The following is a 23332-nucleotide window of genomic DNA, read 5'->3' as shown; positions in this document are numbered from 1 at the left end:
TGTTGCAGCTCCTTCCAGTCGCTAGCTGGAGCGAACTGAAAAGACGAGCGAATCAGGGATGAGTGTGCTTTGGGGACCTTTAACAGAAAGTGACTGGCAGAACGGGTGTTGTATGTGTAAGATGAGGGCTGCAGTAGATATCTCAGATCAGGGGGAGTGAGGCCTAAGAGGGTTTTTATAAATAAACAACAACCAGTGGGTCTTGTGATGAGTATACAGAAATGACCAGTTTACAGAAGAGTATAGAGTGCAGTGAAGTGTCCTATAAGTAGCATTGGTGGCAAATCTGATGGCCGGATGGTAAAGAACATCTAGCTGCTCGAGAGCGCCAGTACCTGCTGATCTATAAATTACGTCTCCATAATCCAGCATGAGTAGGATGGTCATATGAATCAGGGTTAGTTTGGCAGCTGGGGTGAAAGAGGAGTGATTACGATAGAGGAAACCAAGTCTAGATGTAACTTTAGCCTGCAGCTTTGATATCTGCTGAGAGAAGGACAGTGTACTGTCTAGCCATACTCCCAAGTACTAGTATGAGGTGACTACCTCAAGGAGGTGTTCAGAACAAGTTTAAGGGCGGAGAAAGCTTGTTGGACACTAAGAAAGCTTTGTTGTAGAGCATTTATCACAAAATCCGGGGAGGGGCCAGTTGAGTATAAGACTGTCATCTGCATATAAATGGATGAGAGAGCTTCCTACTGCCTGAGCTATGTTGTTGATGTAAATTGAGAAGAGCGTGGGACTTAAGATCGAGCCTTGGGGTACACCCTTGGTGACAGGCATTGGCTGAAACAGCAGATATTCTGACTTTATAACCAGGCCAAAGACCCCTCAGAGACACTCCTTAGCCGGCCCACAAGAATGGAATGGTCTACCGTATCAAAAGCTTTGGCCAAGTCAATACAAATAGCAGCACAACATCACTTAGAATCAAGGGCAATGGTGACATCATTGAGGACCTTTAAGGTTGCAGTGACACATCCATAACCTGAGTGGAAACCAGATTGCATACCAGAGAGAGTACTATAGACGTCAAGAAAGCCAGTCAGTTGATTATTGCCAAGTTTTTCCAACACTTTTGATAAACAGGGCAAAATAGAAATAGGCCTATAACAGTTAGGATCAACTTTATCTCCCCCTTTAAATAAAGGACTAACTGTGGCTGCCTTCCAAGCAATGGGAACCTCCCCATAAAGGAGAGACGGGTTAAAAAGGTCAGAGATAAGCTTGGCGATGATAGGGGCAGCGACCTTAAAGAAGAAAGGATCTAAACCATCTGACCCAGATGTTTTTTGGGGGTCAAGTTTAAAGAGCTCCTTTAGCACCTCGGACTCAGTGACCGCCTGCAGGGATAAACTTTTAAGGGACTTTTTTTCTACGACTACAAATCGTTTTCTACCGTGATAACTTGTTTCTATGTGTGAGAACTTCTTGTCTACGCACGAGAACTTCTTATCTTTTTCTTGTCGTAAAATCCCTGCCAAAAGTCAGGTGACCTAAGCGCTTCCAAATATAGAGTTGTAGGTTAGTGTCACGTCCTGACCATAGAGAGCATTTATTTTCTATGGTAGAGTAGATCAGGGCGTGACTAGGGGTTGTTCTAGTTTATATTTTCTATGTCGGGTTCTAGGTATATTTTCTATGTTGGTGATTTGTATGATTCCCAATTAGAGGCAGCTGGTAATCGTTGTCTCTAATTGGGGATCATACTTAAGTAGCATTTTTCCACCTGTGGGTTATGGGATATTGTTTATGTTTAGTTGCCTGTTAGCACTGCATTGTCGTCACGGTTCGTTTATTCTTTATTGTTTTTGGATTTCTGAGTTTCACAGTCTAATAAAATATGTGGAACTCTACGTATGCTGCGCCTTGGTCCGACCATTATTACGAACAACGTAACAGTTAGCCATCTCTGTCATGTTTGCGCATATCTCTCTTATGTGCAAATCTTTATGCCAGTCATTTTACTTAAGGCCCTTGATTTACATGGCATGATATTGATCCCATAGCCCTGGTCCGCACAGACCAAATGTGTATGTTGGATATTGGATAAATGTGTATATTGGAGGTGGAGCTCGTTAGAATTATTCCCAGCATGATTTGCAATTGTTTGTTTTTACGTTTACATTTTGGTCAGTCAGCAGACGCTCTTATCCAGACCGACTTAGTCAGTGCATCTAACTAAGGTAGATAAACAACAACATATCACAGTCATAGCAAGAAAAAATAACATTCTCTAACCGTTACTGACAATGTTATTGTAATTGAAGTGGTGTGTTGATTTAGTTATTAAGGTATAATGTGAACAGCATCACTGCTAGTTTAATGCCTTTGAAAAGTGAACTTAAGTATGGTGTATTTGGAAAGTATTCAGACTAATTGACTTTTCCACATTTTGTTGTGTCACATCCATATTCTGAAATCCTGAACAATCTACATACAATATTCCATAATGACAAAGCAAAAACAGGATTTTAGAGATTTGCACATTTATTAAAAACAATAAACAGAAATACCTTATTCACATAAGTACTCAGACCCTTTGTTATGAGACTCAAAATTCAGCTCAGGTGTATCCTGTTTCTATTGATCATCCTTGAGCTGTTTCTACAACTTGATTGGAGTCCACCTGTGGTAAATTCAATTGATTGGACATGATTTGGAAAGGCACACACCTGTCTATATAAGGTCCCACAGTTGACAGTTCACCTCAGAGCAAAAACCAAATCATGACGTTGAAGGATTGTCCGTAGAGCTCCGAGGCAGGATTGTGTCGAGGCACAGATCTGAGGAAGGGTACCAAAACTTTTCTGCAGCAGTGAAGGTCCCCAAGAACACAGTGGCCTTTATCATTCTTAAATGGAAGAATGTTGGAACCACCAATATTCTTCCTAGAGCTGGCCGCCCTGCCAAACTAAGCAATCGGGGTAGAAGGGCCTCTACTAATCAGGCCTTTATGGTAGTGTCCAGATGGAAGCTACTCCTCAGGAAAAGGCACATGACAGCCCGCTTGGAGTTTGCCAAAAGGCACCTAAAGGACTCTCAGACCATGAGAAACAAGATACTCTGGTCTGAAGAAACCAAGATTGAACTCTTTGGCTTTAATGCCAAGCATCACGTCTGGAGGAAACCTGGCACCATCCCTACGGTGAAGCATGGTGGTGGCAGTATAATGCTGTGGATATGTTTTTGAGCGGCAGGGACTGGGAGACTTGTCAGGATCGAGGGAAAGATGAATGGAGCAAAGTACAGAGAGATCCTTGATTAAAACTGTCACCAGAGCGCTCAGGACCTAGACTGGGGTGAAGATTCACCTTCCAACAGGACAACGACCCTAAGCACACAGCCAAGACAACACAAGAGTGGATTCAGGACAAGTCTCCGAATGTCCTTGAGTGGCCCAGCCAGAGCCCGGACTTGAACCCGCTCGAACATCTCTGGAGAGACCTGAAAATAGCTGTGCAGCGACACTCCCCATCCAACCTGACAGAGCTTGAGAGGCTCTGCAGAGGAGAATGGGAGAAACTCCCCAAATACAGGAGTGCCAAGCTTGTAGTGTCATACCCATGAAGACTCAAGGCTGTAATCACTGCCAAAGGTGCTTCAACAAAGTATTGAGTAAAGAGTCTGAATACCTATGTAAATGTGATATTTCAGTTTTTATTTTATTTTATAAATTGCACTGTACACATGACCGATGGGAACAATAATGAATTTTATATTGCAATCTTCAGTTGGCTCCTCTTTCTTATATTAAGAGGCTTGAACAAGTATTATTGTGCTTACCATGAGAACATTTGTAAATTTAAGTATTTTCAATGTCCAGAAAATACGCATTTTCACCTTTCATTTAGCACCTAAAATGCACCTGATTTCAACATACGGAAAATACAAATTTTCTCCTTTAATTCAGCACCTAAAATGCACCTGACATCAACATCTGGAAAATATGCTTTTCAACTAAATGTTGCTTAAAAGTTGTTGGAAAAAAAGGTCACAATGGACCAGAATGATGATAAACTCAACCAAATGTATTTTTTTTTTTTTAAGTAGGCTATTACATAACTGATTGAGTAAGAATGTTGTCTAAATAACGTTTAAAGGTGCCCTGCAATACAAAAAGTCTCACTTTATTACTTGGTTAATCCCGGCATGTACCAAAGAAATTGGGGATATTTTGAGTCCTTTCTAAATAGCTTTTACACCAGTCTCTTAATAAGTGTTTGTTTGAGCAGAAGTACCCTTTTTTCGCCAAGATTAACATTTCATATGATCTTTCCTGACAGAGGGTTTTCTTTCAGAGGCCCCTTGAAGGATAACCAAAAAAGGGCATTCAGCAAATCAGTTTTGTCTGCTTCGATTTTTGGGGGTTGTAGAACTTTCAATGTCGGCATTTATTTCCTCACTTTTTTACGAAGTGATGGACTGAGTTTTTGATTTTTGACATCGTGTTTTTTTTTTTTTTAATACATAGGCTATGTAGCACTTGGACCAGACTAAGGACAATGCATAGGGCTCTTCAGCTGTAAACATATGAGATATGTGTGCGATTATGTTTTGAAGGGAGGGGCTTACGCTTTGTAGTAGCCTATTATTGAATACCGTGGAGCAGACGGATCCAAAGGCGGATTCTGTTTCTCTACATTGACTGGCCTGCTTCGTGGTTGTTTGCTAACCCGGTGAAAGAACAATCGTTTACTTGCTGAACTCAATAGGTACGTTTTGCGCTTCCGAAGTTGTTTATGTTGTTTATCCAACTTGGTGAAATTTGCGTAGTGCTTATGATTACAACCAACTTGTGCAATGATCTTTTTTGTGCTGTGCGATGCTGCAATTTATTAGATATGTAATTTTAAAATGATAGATTTCTACAGCAAACTGCACACGGCGCACACACCCAGCAGCTTCCTAATAATGTGCCTATCCTGCGGTTAGCACTTTTTCAATAACTACACTTAAACTATGAAGATTTAGAGTCGATGTAGATGATTTGCGCATTGTTCTCAAATGTGGTTGTTGTTATCGAGTATAATATTTTGTATTATATGGCAAATCACTTTAGAAAACCTATTACCGATCTGAATGTGAATTCTGGAATGTCCCTGCTGCCCCATGCCATATATTCTTATCAGACAAATATGAGGAGGCAGTCTCCAAACTCATGGAGAGGGATGTGAGCCAGATCTCTCTCCATTATAATAGACAATACATAGGCTGCATATCAATTGACAATTTCAGGAAATGTGTCGTTGATTTAATTATGCTTTTGATTGGTATTTGCCAGTGGGCTAACTCTAGGATCAATTATACCTACAGCTGAAGTCGGGAAGTTTACATACACCTTAGCCAAATACATTTAAACTCAGTTTTTTGCAATTTCTGACATTTAATCCTAGTAAAGATTCTCTGTTTTAGGTCAGTTAGGATCACCACTTTATTTTAAGAATGTGAAATATCAGAATAGAGTGATTTATTTCAGCTTTTATTTCTTTCATCACATTCTCAGTGGGTCAGAAGTTTACATACTCAATTAGTATTTGGTAACATTGCCTTAAACCATTTAAACTTGGGTCAAACGTTTCTGGTAGCCTTCCACAAGCTTCCCACAATAAGATGGGTGAATTTTGGCCCATTCCTCCTGACAGAGCTGGTGTAACTGAGTGAGGTTTGTAGGCCTCCTTGCTCTCACACACTTTTCAGTTCTGCCCACAAATATTCTATAGGATTGAGGTCAGGGCTTTGTGATGGCCACTACAATACCTTGACTTTGTTGTCCTTAAGCCATTTTGCCACAACTTTGAAAGTATGCTTAGGGTAATTTTCCATTTGGAAGACCCATTTGCAACCAAGCGTTAACTGATGTCTTGAGATGTTGCTTCAATACATCCACATAATTTTCCTTTCTCGTGATGCCATCTATTTTGTGAAGTGCACCAGTCCCTCCTGCAGCAAAGCACCCCCACAACATGATGCTGCCACCCCCGTTCTTCACGGTTGGGATGGTGTTCTTCAGTTTGCAAGCCTCCCCCTTTTCCTCCAAACATAACGATGGTCATTATGGCCAAACAGTTCTATCAGACCAGAGGACATTTCTCCAAAAAGTGCGATCTTTGTCCCCATGTGCAGTTGCAAACCGTAGTCTGGCTTTTTAATGGCGGTTTTGGAGCAGTGGCTTCTTCCTCGCTGAGCGGCCTTTCAGGTTATGTTGATATAGGACTTTTTTTACTGTAGATATAGATACTTTTGTACCTGTTTCTTCCGGCATCTTTACACGGTACTTTGCTGTTGTTCTGGGATTGATTTGCACATTTCGCACCAAATTACATTCTCCTCTAGGAGACAGAACGCGTCTCCTTCCTAAGTGGTATGGCGGCTGCATGGTCCCATGGTGTTTATACTTGTGTACTATTGTTTGTACAGATGAACGTGGTACCTTCAGGCATTTGGAAATTGCTCCCAAGGATGAACCAGACTTGCGGAGGTCTACAATTTTTTTCTGAGGTCTTGGCTTATTTCTTTTGATTTTCCCATGATGTCAAGCAATGAGGCACTGAGTTTGAAGGTAGGCCTTGAAATACATCCACAGGTACACCTCCAATTGACTCAAATGATGTCAATTAGCCTATCAGAAGCTTCTAAAGCCATGACATCATTTTCTGGAATTTTCCAAGCTGCTTAAAGGCACAGTCAACTTAGTGTATGTAAACTTCTGACCCACTGGAATTGGGATACAGTGAAATAATCTGTCTGTAAACAATTGATGGAAAATTACTTGTGTCATGCACAAAGTAGATGTCCTAACCGACTTGCCAAAACTATAGTTTGTTAACAAGACATTTTGTGGAGTGGTTGAAAAACCCATTTTAATGACTCCAACCTAAGTGTATGTAAACTTCCGACTTCAACTGTATATAAATAATTACATTACAAATGCATTAGTTTAAACTGGATAATACCTTAAGTTATGAAGAACAAACAGAACAACATCCTCCTTTACACAAAATGAATAATTTTCCCCTTTAAAAGCACTTTCCTTTGATTTGCTGTCATCCCTAAATATTTGGGATGAATATAATTGGACATTCTCCAACAGTAAACTGTGGCCTTGTGGCGTGGGATTGTACTGGCTCTTGTAGACGAATACTAGCTGTCTTCAATTGCCTGCGCCAAGGGATCTCATGAAAGCAAAGGATCCATCAGGTCAGATCCTCTCCACTGGGGGTCCAAATTACAGCCTTGGCCCTCATCAGGGATAGGCTTAACCATCTGTACTGGGTTGGCTAGAATCTTTATCCCTATGTAGGTCTAGCTGATGCTACACAGCACTAGCTGAGCCCAGTTAAACCATGATTAATCTGAGTAATCAACTTGATATCGAAATTTATCAAAGCAACAGTGAAACGCTGATGTTATAACTGGCTTTAGGAGGCCACTCACTGATTCAACACTGTCCAAACAGTGTGTGGTATTCCAAGAACTTTGCCTCTCTCTCTCTCATCTCACCGCATTGTGGTACAGTAAAGCATTGCAGTGCGATGTGCAATAACTCCAAATGAATCCACCCAAATAGTTTGGGCCAACCAGCCAACCACCTTTTCTTTTTTCCCAACGTAGTTTATCTCAGCCTTCCGTTTGATCTCGGGTTGATTACAAAGCAGTTAGTATGAAGTGAGTGAACGGTAGAACATGGGGTTCGGGGGCTATGGACCTGCAGAATGCTCCGAGCTAGACAGCACAGTAATTGTCCATGAAGCTGTATCTGATAACACTGCGGTGTTTGGAAAATATGAGGGGAATGCCTTATAAGGAACCGATTGAACCTGCTGACAGACGATTGATATAGCCTTTGGAATGCATAACAGCCAGGCTTATTTTTTAGTCTCTTTCTGCCTCTTTTTTGCCTCTTTCGGCTACTTTTCTTTAGCGTATAAAGAGCCTAGGTAATGTGCTATATGGAGAGAGAGAGAGAGAGAGAGCGAGAGAGGGAAGGGGGGGGGATCTGGAGGTAATTCTGCACAGTGATAACAAGGGTTTGGCATGGGCTAGGGCCCGGGCAGGATGTAGGGAACACTGCCCAGGGTTTCCGGAGCCTGGTTTGCCCTGTGCAGTACAGGCTGTAGTTCCTCTGCTCTCTCTGCCCTTCATTTACACAATGTTTCAGGATCAGTTCTTCCATAACCTTAATCATGACTCAAAACGACGTAAAGATGGCTTCAGACCAGTGAAGGGAGGAGAATACGCCCTCAAGGACTAGAGAAGGGAGTTTAGGCCTAGTTGGCCGGAGGTTGGAACATTGGGATGAGACTTGGACAAAGACTTGAGGCTTGACCCTGGAGCATGCGATAGATTGTGGCCAAGGGCAGGGCTTTGATGCAGCCTTTGGATTCACAAACAATATAGTAGATCCCCTTAACTGTACTAGATAACTTTTCATTGTTCTCTGACCGACCTGAGCTACTTGTGTTCAAGGTCCCTGCAGGTGTGAAAACACACATTCTACTCTGGAATCAGTACCATCAGTCTTCAGGGTTGAGAAGCTGACACAGTTATTGAGGACGATGTTAATCCAGGCCCTCTCTCTTTAAAGGAGTGCATGGAGACACTGTGGTTATGAGGAAAGGCTATTTCTTAGACGCAGTTAGTATTTGAGAGAAGGTTAGTTGAAGCATAACGCCTTTTTAAAGGTGGCGTCCTCTTAGGATTCATGAGAAATATCTCGTTTTATTTTTCTGTGTGTCACTTTGCGTCTCTCTGGCTGCGCTTACAAAGGCAGCCCAATTTTGACCAATCAGATCTTTTCATGACAGATATTTTTTCAGAGCTGATCTGATTGGTTAAAAGACCAATTAGTGAAAAAAGATCAGAATTGGGCTGCCTGTGTAAATGCAGACCTAGAGTTTTGCAGTGCCTCTGTGATGCGAGGCAGAGCTTTAATCCACTGCACGATTCAGTTCCAGAAGTTCTTTATATCTCTGCTGCAGCCTGCAAGCCTACAGTTACTATTACCACCACTGAGAGAGGCTGCCAACTAAACTGAAGTACGAAAAAAGAGAACTTGGATCGGAAATTGTGTAACACAAACTGTTCGTTTTTGTTATTACCATAGTTTACCGATAATATATTCAATTTATGTTTGTCAAATGTTCCGCAAGGAGTTCTAAATTATTACATGTTGACATGTAAATCCAAACATACACAGTGTTCTCGGAGTTCGCCAGAGCCTATTTTCTGGTTTGTCTTATAATGGACAACTTGTCTGTCAAGCATGTTTTGCCTAGTTCAGTTTATTGCCACTTGGGTTGATTTTATGCAGATTTGCCGCCTCAAGATATATTTGTGGGATCGAGGAGCCATCTTTATATGCAATCAGTTACACAACAAAGATGTCTCTTCTTTGATCAAAAGAGTCAACATCATCAATGTCTCCAAGGGAGAAGTCTAATTGGAGCCCAAACCTCAAATTTGTGTCCTCTCGACAACTGTCCTCGTGGAGCTTTCAGTTAATTTGAAGTGGAGGATGATTGACATGGAACTAAACCTCAAGTGATTCTGCCCTGGACTCTGGCCACAGCATACTCACTGTTATTTATTTTCTGCTTTGAATATGATAGCATGTAATTTGAATGCACTGTACCCAGAACCACACAGTAAGTTGTATAATATGGTAAAGTTGGAGCACATTTGGAAAATTTGAGAGAGAAAAAACAGGAATCTGCTTAACTCTTAACTGGTGACGATCACAAAATGGGGGCAAATGGGGCATTCCTAATTTGTGAAGTAAGAGCGGCCAGCTGAAACTGAAACTAGATTTTGTTTATTTAGGACCCAGCAAATATGCAATAACTGGCTTACAGATGTTTTGTTAGTAATATATAATCTTTCCTCTTATGGCATGAAATCCTCTCTGTAATTCAACTTTATATTCTGTTTGTTGTTCTTCGTTACCTAGCCAGGTTGCAATGGAAAGGTTCTGCATTGCTTTAGAACCCATGCCAAACCAGGCTCGTATGTCTCCTCAGTCCTTGATATGGAGAGACTCTGGAAGTAGTAGAACTCTTCTGGGGAACGAAGAGTTTGGATGACGAAAAAGAACGCTGACACTCGTTCTTTTTTTGCTGTGGCTCAGATTAGAAGGCCTGTTAGATCAAACCTCTCCCACATTTCTCAGACTTTGAAGTGCTATCGTTCAAGGACAGATCCCCTAATTGGTAGCATGGCAGACTGTGTTGATAATTGGCACATTTACCCATCGAATGCCAGTTGGCAGGCAGCGAGGCCTCCAGAAGTCCACCAGCTGTATAAGGATATTTTCCCAACTCACTCACAACACAACCAACTCTATTTTTAGTGGATGGGAGATGGTACAGGAACCCTTGGCTTACTCAACCCAAGTCTTATAAGGTAAAATAAAATGTTTTTGCCCCAAGGTATAGATTTCAAGGGTGGGGGTGATCGCGGGAGCGTGAGTTCAGTTCACTACCCCGAGACTCATACACTACTACTTATGTCATCTTCCAAAGATGTGTTATGTTCAGTTCCCAAAACGACAGTGGGGCTGAAAGTGTGTAACATTGTTGAGCAGGACTTTTGCCCCTGGGCTTCTTTCCTCATCTGATAAAACAAGCACAGGAAATGTCTCTGCAAGCTGATTTGCTCTGTGTTTTCCTTTGGCGTCTACCCATAGGGACCACAGACATGCCTAGTGCTTCAACCAGTCCCCCGGCACTAAGTCTCTTCACCCCCCCCCCCCCCCCCCCTTTTACAGACAGCTAACATTCCTCCTTCTCTCCCTCTCCTCCCTCCTCTCTCTCTCCGCCTCTCCTCAGCACGCAAAACTAAACAAACATAGCTGATCAAGGCCTTAAAATCACCTTTTTAAAAGTCCCATATTTTAGGTTACTGGGGGAATTAAAGGTCCTATAGGTAATATAGGAGGTAAATCCCAACAGTGTGTGTGAAAGATGCTATTGAGTGGAGGACCAGTGAGGTCATGTTTTTTGGAGGTGGAGAGAGAGTATGAGTAGGGACACGGGTATGAGGGAATAGACGTGTGTGTGTGTGTGTGTGTGTGTGCACGTAAAAAAAATAAAACACGTCTTATTTTTATTAAATAACTGGTTCCACATATTTTTGGGGGTTTACTCAACTTTTCAGTCAGTGTTACCTGAACTTAACATTTTTAACAAATTATGTCTTTGCTCAATTTGTCTCATATGCTCATTCAACTGGAATTTGGCATCTTAACTTCCAATGTTTTCAACTTACATATTTGACACACATGATTACATTGTGCATGTTCATTTACGCAGTAATTGTTATTCAACATGTCCTCACCTGGGATTTGAACTCACAATCTCTTGGTTCATGGCATTACACGCTTCCTGCTACTCCACCATGTTCGTATCAATTAATCTGACGATTCTCTATTGATTTGATAGACTTATATAAGCAATTTTAGCTTTTTCTGTATAGTTGTTGGTGGGGCATATGACTTTGTTTTTAATGTTATTCCTTAATCACTATGATAAAGTGTACTTTTTAACAGATCTGAGGTTTACTTTTAAGTCCAATGTGTAGGAATACAGGTGAAATCAGTTATTGACACAGACATGGTGACGTAGCTGGAAGATTAGACCGCTGTGAACTGAGTAGTTGCGAGTTCAAATCCCAGGCGAGGACATGTTGAATGCTAATTACTGTATAAATGTAATCATGTATGAAAATGTTGTCTGTCAAAATCACTGTGTGTGTGTAACTAGTTCCACAGCCCAAAATAATATTTGCTAGTTGAATGAACATATGAGGAAAATGTAACAAACGCATCATTCTAAGTTTACTGAACTTTTGCCTATGTTTTCTCGTGTTGGAACCAGTTACTTTATAATATTTTGTGTGTGTGTGTGTGTGTGGTACTGTATGGATGGTTGAGGTGGTGAGAGCGATGGGGAGTGTGGGGATTTCATGATGAATGCTGGCTCTCATGGGACAGAGCAGCTGGAGGAATCGGGCTCTTAGGTAACAAGGGGATTTACCATTCATATACAGCCATTGGATTTACCTCGTGCTCAGACACGCAGAGTGGTATCTTTTTAATTCGAGAAACTGGAGGATTTGCGTCATTGAGTTCTCCGATTGACATCAATGGATGATTTGTGTGTCCGTGAGACCTCGAGTTATGCAGGCTTAGGGTTCTGGAGACAGGATTCTGCACTTCATTGCTGACTCTCCGTACTGTGGGAGCACACGAGAGATGAGGATATTACTCATCTGTGTGTCACACAAGTCTAGGCTCTGACTGGTATGACACAGGATGCTGATGTGCTGCGCTAGTTGCAACACTACAGTACTTTGATTAACACTTTAGTGGGAGTCAGTATGTAGTTACCCCCTTTTAATTTTTTTTTTTTTTTAAATGATGTAACAAACTTTGTCGGGGTTCATTATGTTGATTGTGCTGCTTCAGTTCAAAAGATGTGACTTTTGGAACTACGGTATCAGTACATTTAGACTGAGTTGGATCATTCTGACCTGTCTGGATCAGGGCTACAGCTTCGGACAACGTTCCCTTGCACAGCACAGCAGCAATCCGAAGCGATGACAGCTGCCATTTCTCCTGTTGGAGCCAAGTGTTATGTTTTTAAAGGTGCAGACCTTTTTTAAATTGTCTCCAGTAATGTTACCCACCTGAATTAGCCAGCCCAGTCTGGAGGTCTGCGTTCTGGCTGGTATTAGGAGCAGTAGTAATGGTCTAAGAGTTTATTGAGTGTACTCTCTCTCCCTCGTAATCAGAAGCATATTCAGGCATTGACATACAAGCCTCTCAGGGTTGCTCAGGAATGTATTACAAGCAACGAGAGGAGTCGAGCAGCGAGCAGATCTCCCCTTCCATTTCTTTTCCTCTTCGCATGTCATTGCTCCATACAGACTAAGGCAATGGAATCTGATTTAAAGCTGAATATCAAAGCATCTAAAATGGCTGACATGGAGGATCCATCCCCAATATAGCAGTTATTTTGTGTGTGTTTGTGTGTGTGTGCGCGCCCGCTCATTACTGTGTGTTGTGTTTCTCTCTCTTTCTCCTGGCATCTAATAATGCCAAAGACTTCTCCCCCACTTCAGAGAAAGGGGAATGTAAATATGCCCCCCCATCCATATACAGTACTGTGTGAGACCCGAGCTCAGCTTGAATTTGTTAGTTTGGAATCATTTCAATACCATCGGGTAATTCATAAATTAATTTCACTGTTGGGTAACATGGAGCTGGCAGGTGGACTGCCTCCGTCCTAAATGGTACCCCATAGGGCTCTGATCAAAAGTAGTGCACCATATAGGAAATAGGGTGCCAGTTGGGACGTAGGCACCGCCTTTTGACAGGGGTTTTAATCGGAGCCCCTCTGCAGGAAGAGAGGCTGAGTGTCTTACCTCATAAGAGACCTACTCAAGGTGATTGGGAGAAACCATCAGTCATGTTATTGTTAAACAGCCCAGGTCTAGGGCAATGGGTCTGGTGCTAATGGCTGTTGAGGTGCTAGCCAAAACTCTGCTAAGAAGGGACAGATTCGGATTCATGCTGGGTTTCAACTCTCCTGCGTACACTTGTAGGAAGCTAGCTGATTTATTGCTTGGTCCAAGTATTTTCTTCGTGAAGTAATTTGACAAGTATTACTATTTGAAAATAACCCCTTCTACCTAACAGGCGGCCATCTTGAGTTAAAGATAAATTGATGAGTAGGCCTAATTATTGAATGGAACAAGACCCGATCTGTAGCATCAACAGTCCGACAGACCGAGAAAACCGGCTAACAAATTGAAATGCAAAAAGAGGGGGCAGCCAGCCAATTCCACACATGCCAAGATGAGGACACTATGTCAACAAAACAACAACTCTAAACAAGCAACTCGCTAACAAGTGTGATGCTAGGCTACCCAAAGACAATGGAGAAAATCTGCTTGGCCTCCCTGCTTATTTACGCAATGCACGGTTAGACTAAACAAAGTTTATTAAAGGCCCGTTAGCGCTTATGGCTCTCCTCTCGTCAGATGAATGCAGACACGTCTTCACGAGGAGGAGCGTTCTGCTAGCTAGCTAAGACAAGACAAGGCTAACTCTGAGTGAGTTGGGTTGAATAGATTGAACACGTGCGATTGGGTGGGGTGGAGGTTTGGGGAGAGGAGTGGAGGGGATGGGAGAGGGAAGGGGTGTGGGCGTATGACGTTGGGTGAGATGGGAGTAGATTCAAGGGTTGGTTTGGTGGGTGGGTGTGAGGTAGCTGAGTACGGTAGAGGGTTTGGATGAATAGGGGTGAGGGGGATGAGGAGGGTAGAAGGGGTGTGGTTGATGGGGTTGGAGATTTTGAGATGGGTTGGGTACTAGGGGTGAGGGTAGAAGAAAGGGTAGGGGGTGACAAGCTGGCTGGCCTCATTAAGCCCTGCTTTAATGAACCCAGCAGCTGAGGGAAAAAGTAGAACAATGAAGGCTTGTTAGGGGGAGGCCTGTGTCTATGTCTGCCCCAGGTTGGCATGTTCCCTGGGACCGAGAAGAGGATGTCTGAATGCTCTTGTCCGTAAAGCTCTGTGCCACCCGTTTACTATGACAGACATCTGGGGGACCACCTTGGATAATGAGCAGCCATTAGCTCAGGTTAAAGTTAATGACCAGTAATGGTACACCAGCCCTGCCTGGCCCGGAGTTTGAGCCGGTCTGAAATGAAATACCAGTCACTCAGGCTCAATACATAAACAGAGGGAACAGGCTGGAAGTGAATAGTGTGTGCGTGCGTGTGCGTGCGTGTGTGCTTGTGTGTGCTTGTTCAGAGGTGGCACAGGTGGATGGGTATCATGTGAAAAAGAGATGGTTTTCCTTCTGAGCAGATTACTAGCAGAAAAGAAACCTGGGGGGGTTTTGGATTTGTTCCCATTGTACTTAAGTTTACAGAGTAATCTCATTTCCAGTTTTGCCATTAGCTCAAACTGAATGAACCCCTATAAAGGGAACCTGAGCACTCTCCTAAACCGACAACTTAATTATTTACAATTCCATGGTTGTCCGAGATGTGTTATTCTAATAGATTTAGGAATTAGACGGTTTAAATAGCGTACATTAACCTATAAAGCTGAATTTTTATCCTCTGTTTGGCAGTAAAAGTCGCCTCATGTAGAAGAGAGGAGTAGGGTTCTTACCTAGAGTTGTGTCAGTGATGTAGCATTAGTAGTCACGTAAAAATACTTTATAGTATAACTGAGGCAATGCGCCATTATACAAAAATACTTAAAAGACACTCACGAGAAAACTAACCACGAGGCTTCCAAGACAGGACAAGACAGAGTGAGTGAGACAGAGGGAGAGAAAAAAGAGTGGTGGGAGAGGAGACGGTGAGCGAGAGAACGGGCAGATGGGAAAAGAAAGAGAGAGAGAGAGAGCTTTGTTATGTCTCCTAGAGCTGTAGTGTTTCCTGGAATGGCTGGCAGCAGAGTCCGAAGTCAGAGCCACAGGGAGGAGGAGAGAAGAAGAGAAGGAATGGCCTTCTGTCCTGACAGACAAGCAATGCTGAGTTGACTTAATTTAACAAACCGTCAACGGTCAAGATGTTTCACTGACAAAAATGGCTATGCTACTGCGTGTGGATGTTGCGTCTGGATGGGGCCCATTGACAGACAGGACTAGGAGAAGCGAGATATACCTATGCTTTATGAAGATCAATGGCTTCTGGCCCCCACTATCAGCCTGGGGGGGCACACAGAGTTCCAACCGTCCCGGACGGACCTCTGTCCCCCAGCGACACTAATAATAACAGCCAGCAGAAATATGCACAGAAACGAGCTCTCCTACAGCGTAGCCTAGCCTCCTGGATAGGAGAACACTGAGGCACGAGAAGGGTTGTCTCCTCTCTCCACTCAGACAGGAATGTATGGTCTTGAGGAGCTCAACCTCACAACTATCGATTCCTATTATGTCACACGGTCTTTACACTGAGCTAGCTGCAGGCTTAGAGTCTGAAGGTGAGCTATGTTTACACTAGAGGCAAACACGCATACAGACATTCATATTTATTACACACAGACAGACCTAGACATTGCGTTGTAAGCGAGGCATCTCCAGAACACCGAGAGGGTTGGAATAGGAGACTCCTGGTTTCTGTCTAAGACGGTGGTGTTGTTGATATGGCTCTTCAAAATCAAAGGGATGGTTTAGAATGACCCAGTTCACTCACGGATATCCCACAGAGGGATTTGGTGGTGGGAAGTAGACTCGACCAGGGTACAGCTTAGTTACATCCATCGCATCACAGTTAAGACCATGGTTTTAGCAGTGCAATGAGAACCTCAACAGATAGGAGTTTATGGAAGAGCGGAGCTTGACTGATAAATTAGCCCTCGTCTCTGGTCACGGTTTCCACTCCCATTCATCAATCTGTACTGCTACTGAACACATCTCTTCGTGTCACACCTGGCCTTTAGCCCCAATGCAGTGACCCCCCCCCCCCCCCCCCGCCCATACAGATGTGCTCAGGCCTGCTGAGTGATGCTTGGATGCAAAGAGCAACAGACCTCGTCCTCTATCTCTTCCTCGTATTTCGTCCGAAACAAAAACAGCGCCGGCATCCAATCACAGCGAGCTCCATTAAAATCACTTGTCAGTATAACTGATTATTTCTTTTTTTAAATGTATTTGTTCACTAAACAAACCAAAATGTTTTCACAAGGGAGTCTCGGAGTAGCCTAAATGCTGGACCTCTCCACCTTTCCCGTCCACTCAGAGTAATAGCCCTCGGTGAGGTCATTGTGCTAGAGCTAGAATCTTAATCCTCTCTCTCTCTCTCTCGTTGGTACTCTCCCCTCTATCTTTCTCCTATCTCTCCCCAGGAATGCAACAGGCCCCTTATTTTGAAAGATCTCTTGTCACGTAATACCCTTGAATATCCGTGCGCGACGCTTCAGAAAGCACATTCCGCAGCCTGATTTGCGCATGGCTAAACGATCGGATTGATGAAAATGTATGCTCTGAGGTAAAACGTGTAATTTTGAGGCAGTGGTCATGGTACCAATTTACTGTGAGGCAACACGGCCCCCTGGGTATACACAGACAGAACAAAAGTCGATACACAAACATCTATCGGTGTCTGATTCAGCCCATCATGATCTGAGCAGGCCTCACAAGCTTCTCCTGGTGTGTAAGCGGTTACGTCATGGCTCCGTTGCAGCTCGTGCTGCTTGCACGTTTCCATGTAAGGCATGACAGGAAGTAATTTCTCCCACTGTGATACGGACCAGGCACATAAATCACTCTGTTTTCATTCATCTTTTTTCTTGAAAGTATAGCCTAATTTTTTTTTGCTCTGGCGATCGAAGGGTCTCTCAATCTCTGCAAAACGTAAAGATTTTTTTTTAGGAGAAACTTGTCAGGAATGTTTACGATACTTGTTTTTTCCTTTATGAGAAATACATTTGTATGTTCCAGAACACGTGTTCCAGTTGCCGTGATAGATACAGTGTCTGTCTGAGTCCATCCACCACTGCTCTGTGTCATAATAATTATGTGGAGAAAAAATGGGCAGCTCAGCCCAGATCCCCCGGGACCCTTAAAGAGGCTGTGTTTTAAATGCCTTGTTCTTGTCAAATCAAGAGGGGATTACAAGCAGGAACACTGGTCTGTATGCCTGGTGGCTGCGTGCCTGTCCTGTCTAGCAATATGATTCACTATGTATTTACCATATGGGAGACTGAATATGAATAGGGGCCCAAACTATAATAGGCTTCTTACCAGGGGACATGCTAGCCTTTATGGTCCAATACTGTATTCTGCAGACAACTCTTGTATCGTTGTCATGCTGTACGTGTACTGTATAGGCCTGTGGTCCCCAAACACTTTATAGGCCTGTGGTCTATAGGCCTGTGGTCCTCAATAACACTTTTTGAGTCATAATGAAGACAGAGATCTACCGCTCACAATTCTTTTAAAAACATGACTTAAAAAACGTATGCCTGTGCAACATTGAAAATAGTTCTGTAGCAATGAGCTTTTTAGTAGGCTATATGCCCAATACATTATCAGTGCATGTTGGCTATGCTTGATTTTCACTGCCAATGTTGTTCAACTCAGAACATTTTCTAATTATATTTCAAAACTCGAGGTATATGATCTTGTTGTGTTACTTGCGTAACACAGCTCAGTGAGCATAAACAATGTGCATTCTTTATTTTACTGGACTGATTGTGTCTGGATTTGATGGTCAGTCTCAGCGGAGGGCGAGCATCAGAGGGTCCGTTTCTCACAGTCGGACCGTCCCTCGGCTAAGACTGACCAAAAAGGGGCGACCGTGTTCCGAGCTGATGAGCGAAACTCACGCTGCATTATTTCTGATTCACGCACAAATCCATGTTGTTACTCCTATGACCAGAGAAAGTGAAATATTCCTCGATAAAAAATGTTTTTAAAGACAAGACGCTAATAATAATAACAATGCAAGCTTATCGGAACACTTTGCTACTCATTCATTGAAGCTGCAGTGCTGGTTGTATCGCGAGTGGAGAAGTGCATTTTATGGCATATAAAAGTGTTGAGTAAAAAGTGTTGACAGTGCTGAGTATGAACTTTAACATGAACTCACTAATAAAAACAAAAGCTCTTTGCTGTATTCGTTGACAGTCTCTCTGTAGTCATGGTTTTAGATGTTTTGAAATCACAGTATCAACTTACTTTGTTGTACGCTCGAGGAAGCTGCAGACAGGCAAAACGATTGGCTAGCGGTAGGCCTATAGGTGCACTTGATTTGCTCTCCGGGCACGCTGAGTAGGTGGAGTTTATCTTCAGACACATGAAATGGTTCAAAATGGGAACACTTCGCCTACCCGGAACGCAGGGCAGATGAAACAAGTTCACCTACTGCCAACAGCGCGAGACAAAGCCATTAATTCCTAAATGTTTCTATCGTAGTTTTTTTTAAAGAAATGTTTGACGATCGACTAGGAATGTCTTGGAGATCGATTGCGATCGACGGTTTGGTGAGGACAAGGTTACTGCTTCACTATGTTACCATGCTCCATACATGAATTGGGGCCTCTAGTGACACACAGGTCTTTTTTGGTACAGGGTGTGCTCCCGTCCCGAGTGCCCCCAAACTGGAGACAGAGAGCAATACCAGAGTAGCAGATCCAGACCTTTTGGTTGTGCTGGCATCAGTAGTGCTTTGCTTTGAGTAAAACACATCATGTAGGTGTCAACACCCCAGCCTTGCTACACCCTGCTACTCTCTCTGGTCAGTGAACGTCAGATTAATGATCTGTTGAGGAGTGGTTCAGGGCCCATTCAGGGGGGGGGGGGGGGTCATTTATACTAAAAGACGGCAGGTGCCAAGATGGTGGGTTGACGCTGATGGCACGTGTCCCAAATGGCACCCTGTTCCCCTACGTGGTACCCTACTTTTGAAGAAGTGCGCTGTATCGGGAATAGGGTGCCATTTGGGACTTAGACAGGGTGGAGGAAGCCTTTCTCCTGAACAGGTGGGGTGAGCGAGTCATTCGTCAAAGTCCCCGGTCGTGAGTGAGTGTTTCCACTGAGTGAGCTTCCTGTCCGCTAAATAGGATTCAGTCAGGATTCATTCAGTACCCCCCCTCCCCACCCCCTTCTGTCAAACTGCTGTAGAGCGGCTTCATAGCCACGTCAGTATAGAAAGAAGATGGCAACATTTAGTGTACTGTATGTCCTAGTGGAATTACACAAGACAAAGGCTGTTGATATCCCGTGTCAAGGCTGACGTTTATTGTCATTAATCTTGCCCCGGAGACAGAACCGTGCAATTTCCGCTAGATAGGCCAGCTGCAAAGTCAAAATTGGCTATATTATTTTATATTTTTGGTCTTAATTCAAGGTTAGCAGTGTAGTTAAGGTTAAGATGTTATGACTTTGACGCTGTGCTAGCTAGTGACCAGTCTACAGAGCTGCCTCCAAAAAGATTCATGACAAAAAAACGCTAACCTGCGTCAAGAGCGGAGGCAGATATTTATTGAGATTAGTTGGTGTTCTGGATATTTGGACTAGAGTCTTGATGTATTATTTCATAGGTTACATGCTGACAGCTAACACCATTCCATCTTGACTAAATACAAGAGAAAAAGCCAAGAAAGCTTATTTATTGCTTTGTTCTACTGCTGGGTTGAGTGTTTTTCCTCTTGGCCAGTCGTTTGGTTTCCTTCTTTGATTGACAATAGTGGCAGGCATTTGTCAGGGACCAAATAGTCTGGGGGCAGATAAACAAACGGTTTCTAACTGCAGCGCGGGGCTGAGACCCCTCGGATTGAGACTGCGTTCAGCCAAGAGAAATGTAACCTACAGTACAGTACAGTCCTTCAGGCTTTAGAGTGCAGAATGTAGACCCTTTCGTGGAAGAGAAATATGTATATTTTTCTAAAAATGAACAAAGAAAGGTTAGTTCTTTTCAACTCCCTACTGGCTTAAAATGGAGTCAGCCTTTACCACAGGTCCACACACCCTTGTACCGTAGCGATCCAGCCAGACAAAGATATAGAGTTGCAATGTGGTCCTTCTTGTCTAGGGAAAGCCAGTCTAATAATATTCTGGGTTTACTTTGCACTGTCCCAGGGATGCCACCATCATCAGGCATGTTGCCTAGGGATACAGCCAGCCCTAACCAAACCTGGTTTCAAATAGTAATTGAAATCTTTCAAATAGTTTAACTGTGCTTGATTGAGCTTACCAGGGTTAGTGGAACCACTGGACTAGGCCCAAAAGTGCAAAGCCCACCCCATTTGGCACGCCAGGCAGACTCCAAGCAAACACTCAACGTACTTCAACAATTCCCAATACTATTTGAACCCTGGCCCTTTTAACCCCCCTCTTTTGTGGTCAATATGTTATGAGTGGGAGAGCTGCCTGTATCTCACTGCACAGCATGTTAGCTAGAAACTTTTTTTCTCTCTCCCAGTTAGGTTACGGGAAAGGGAGCTTTTTTTTCTTCCATATTTGGTCATATGGAGTACAGCCAGTGAGCAGTAGCCTTTTGATGGTGTACAAAAAAAAACATCCCTATTTTGTGTGGGATTTGTTCTCCTTGGGCCGTGCTGCTCTGATACGGGCTGATTGTGGATCTGACGTTGAAAGGGCACCATTAAGGCACAGATCAAGCCTTTTAAAACACAACGAGGACAGGGGAAAATGCCTCATCTCATGTACTGCAGTTGCTCGTCGTTCTGAAACTAGCTGCATCTTTACAATGTCATTAAGGGTTCACTGTATACACTAATCCTAATGCAAATGGCTCTCTTAAAAGCAGCGTTTTATATAGAGATAATGTTTTACTGACATCCTCCTTTGTCCGCTCTTCTCAACTGCCAACAGCTATCTCATTTGGACTGAGTATTGAACTAGGGTTGATGGTTTAACCCATGAGGATGTGAATTAACTACGGCATGGTGGGAGTATTGTCTTTGCTGACGAGCACGACGAGTCTCCGACATGGTGCTTCAAAGACAGACATGTAGCAAAGGTTGAAGCTGATCAACTGAGGAAAGCCGACATACTGGTGTGTGTGTGAGTGGCTGTGTGTGTCAGGCCGAATAGGAAGCTCCCTCTGGGGGGAGAGAGGAGGTCATAACACGTTTAACAGGTTTAATAAGCATTACTGGAGGAGAGGAGAGGAGAGGAGAGGAGAGGAGAGGAGAGGAGAGGAGAGGAGAGGAGAGGAGAGGAGAGGAGAGGAAAGGAGAGGAGAGGAGAGGAGAGGAGAGGAGAGGAGAGGAGAGGAGAGGAGAGGAGAGGAGGAACAGAACCGTGTTTGGGACCAAACCAGAAGAGTAAAAATAGATTATTCCAATGACTAATGTTCTATTTAAAACACCAATTGAACATGCCACGCCATAAAAACCCAAGTTAATCACACTGGCATTGGGAAATGTATCAATGTTCCAGCATGGGGCTAAATTTGTAATCTCTTATCAGAATGATGAAATGTAAGGCATTCTGGGGGCCTTTTTTCCTTTCCCAAAAGGGTTATGTGAGTAATTTGATCAACATGTTACATCACACACTAAGTTTAGGAACTGAGATGTCAAGCATATCAGTGAAAGAACCTTGTCTAGCACAACACTGATTGGACAGGCAACATCCAGTAATACGTTGGATCAGTTTGTGCCTGTGATGATTACAGTGTGAGTCGGTGATGGATTCTCAGCTGTGAGCTGTTACAGGTAACCTTAGGCCATAGCTAGCAGTCAGTCTGAATATTAATCTGGGAAAGGAGATGTGTCAGGGATTGTGAACCATTGTCTGGGAATGCATGCAGGAGTCTCCTTTTTCATCCCCAAGTGGAAACTCCGAGGCTTGGACCTCTTTTTCTTTCCCTTTTTATTTTTCAGCCCCAATATTTTCCCCTCACTCTTCAATCTTACAGCCAAAGTCAGCACAATAGCAATCTGTGGTGATTTGGGAGGGATCGTGTGTGATCATCAGACTAAGTCACTAATGACGGTGCGTCTTAAGAATTCAAGGACGCATGACAGGCAGATTCTTACCCAGAGTCCCTCACCCAGTTTAGTCAGTCCTTATGTTGTCATTTCCAATGGGCTCTCAGCTCTCCAATATTCTATGAATAGTGCTTTAATTTGCCGAATTCTTCCGTATTAGAGCTAACCGAAACTTCTCGCGGAATGAATTTGCTTTGGAGCGGACAGAGCCCTAACATATGAAGCAGATGGTATTGAGATCGAGCTGAACAGAGCTGAGCTCAGATGCTTTGGGCCACCTCATATCCTGCCCAAGGAAAGATGTGTCCCCGCTAAAGTCTTCTACTCCGACACCACAGGATCTGTCCTCAGGTCAACTGAGTTGTCTGACATCCCCCTTGGCGTCAGTATGTAGGGGAGAAAGTATGTGCAGTCACACACACACACATCCATACACTCCTCCTCCTCACATTCTCCCAGTGTTGACAATGAGCACGTAGTCAGCAGCTGGTCGGATCATGCCTTTGCGGTCCAACAGCAGTGTCTGTACCGTGACAGACTAAGAGACGGGTGAAGGGGAGACAGAGGCAAAGCGAAAGAGAGTCAGAAATCATGGCCTCCCCCATGCCTAAAACTCCAGTGAATTGATGTGGCCACATCCCGGCGTGTTTCACTGCCTGGGCTGGGCCAGAGGCAGTAAATGTGTTAATGGAGGCGGTGCACGGGGCCGACTTGTGAGAGGAGAGGCAGATCACGCTGAACGGGACCAAGGGAGGAGAACCTCTTCCAAACACATCATTACAGGTGGCGATGGACAGGACACATGCACGTTGGCTGGGCGCACAGAGACACACAGACCAAGACAGACACATAC

At 43.5% G+C, this 23332-nt stretch overlaps 1 protein-coding gene across 6 annotated transcripts in view; it reads left to right on the top strand.

Moving 5' to 3' along the window:
• Window positions 1-4287: 4287 nt before the first annotated feature.
• Window positions 4288-23332, top strand: part of LOC139565977 (non-muscle caldesmon-like) — a 53947-nt gene continuing 34902 nt past the window's right edge. For 3 of the 6 annotated variants that reach the window (XR_011673027.1, XM_071386734.1, XM_071386722.1), the window contains exon 1: window positions 4288-4715. The gene's annotated coding sequence lies outside the window, so the exon portion shown is untranslated. The remainder of the gene's footprint in view (window positions 4716-23332) is intronic. The other 3 variants (XM_071386732.1, XM_071386730.1, XM_071386721.1) reach the window with 1 other exon arrangement.

This window comes from Salvelinus alpinus, chromosome 37 (genome assembly GCF_045679555.1).
Source record: "Salvelinus alpinus chromosome 37, SLU_Salpinus.1, whole genome shotgun sequence".
Taxonomy (NCBI): domain Eukaryota; kingdom Metazoa; phylum Chordata; class Actinopteri; order Salmoniformes; family Salmonidae; genus Salvelinus; species Salvelinus alpinus.
Note: the sequence above shows the minus strand (reverse complement) of the source record. Positions and strands in the feature narration are given on the sequence as shown.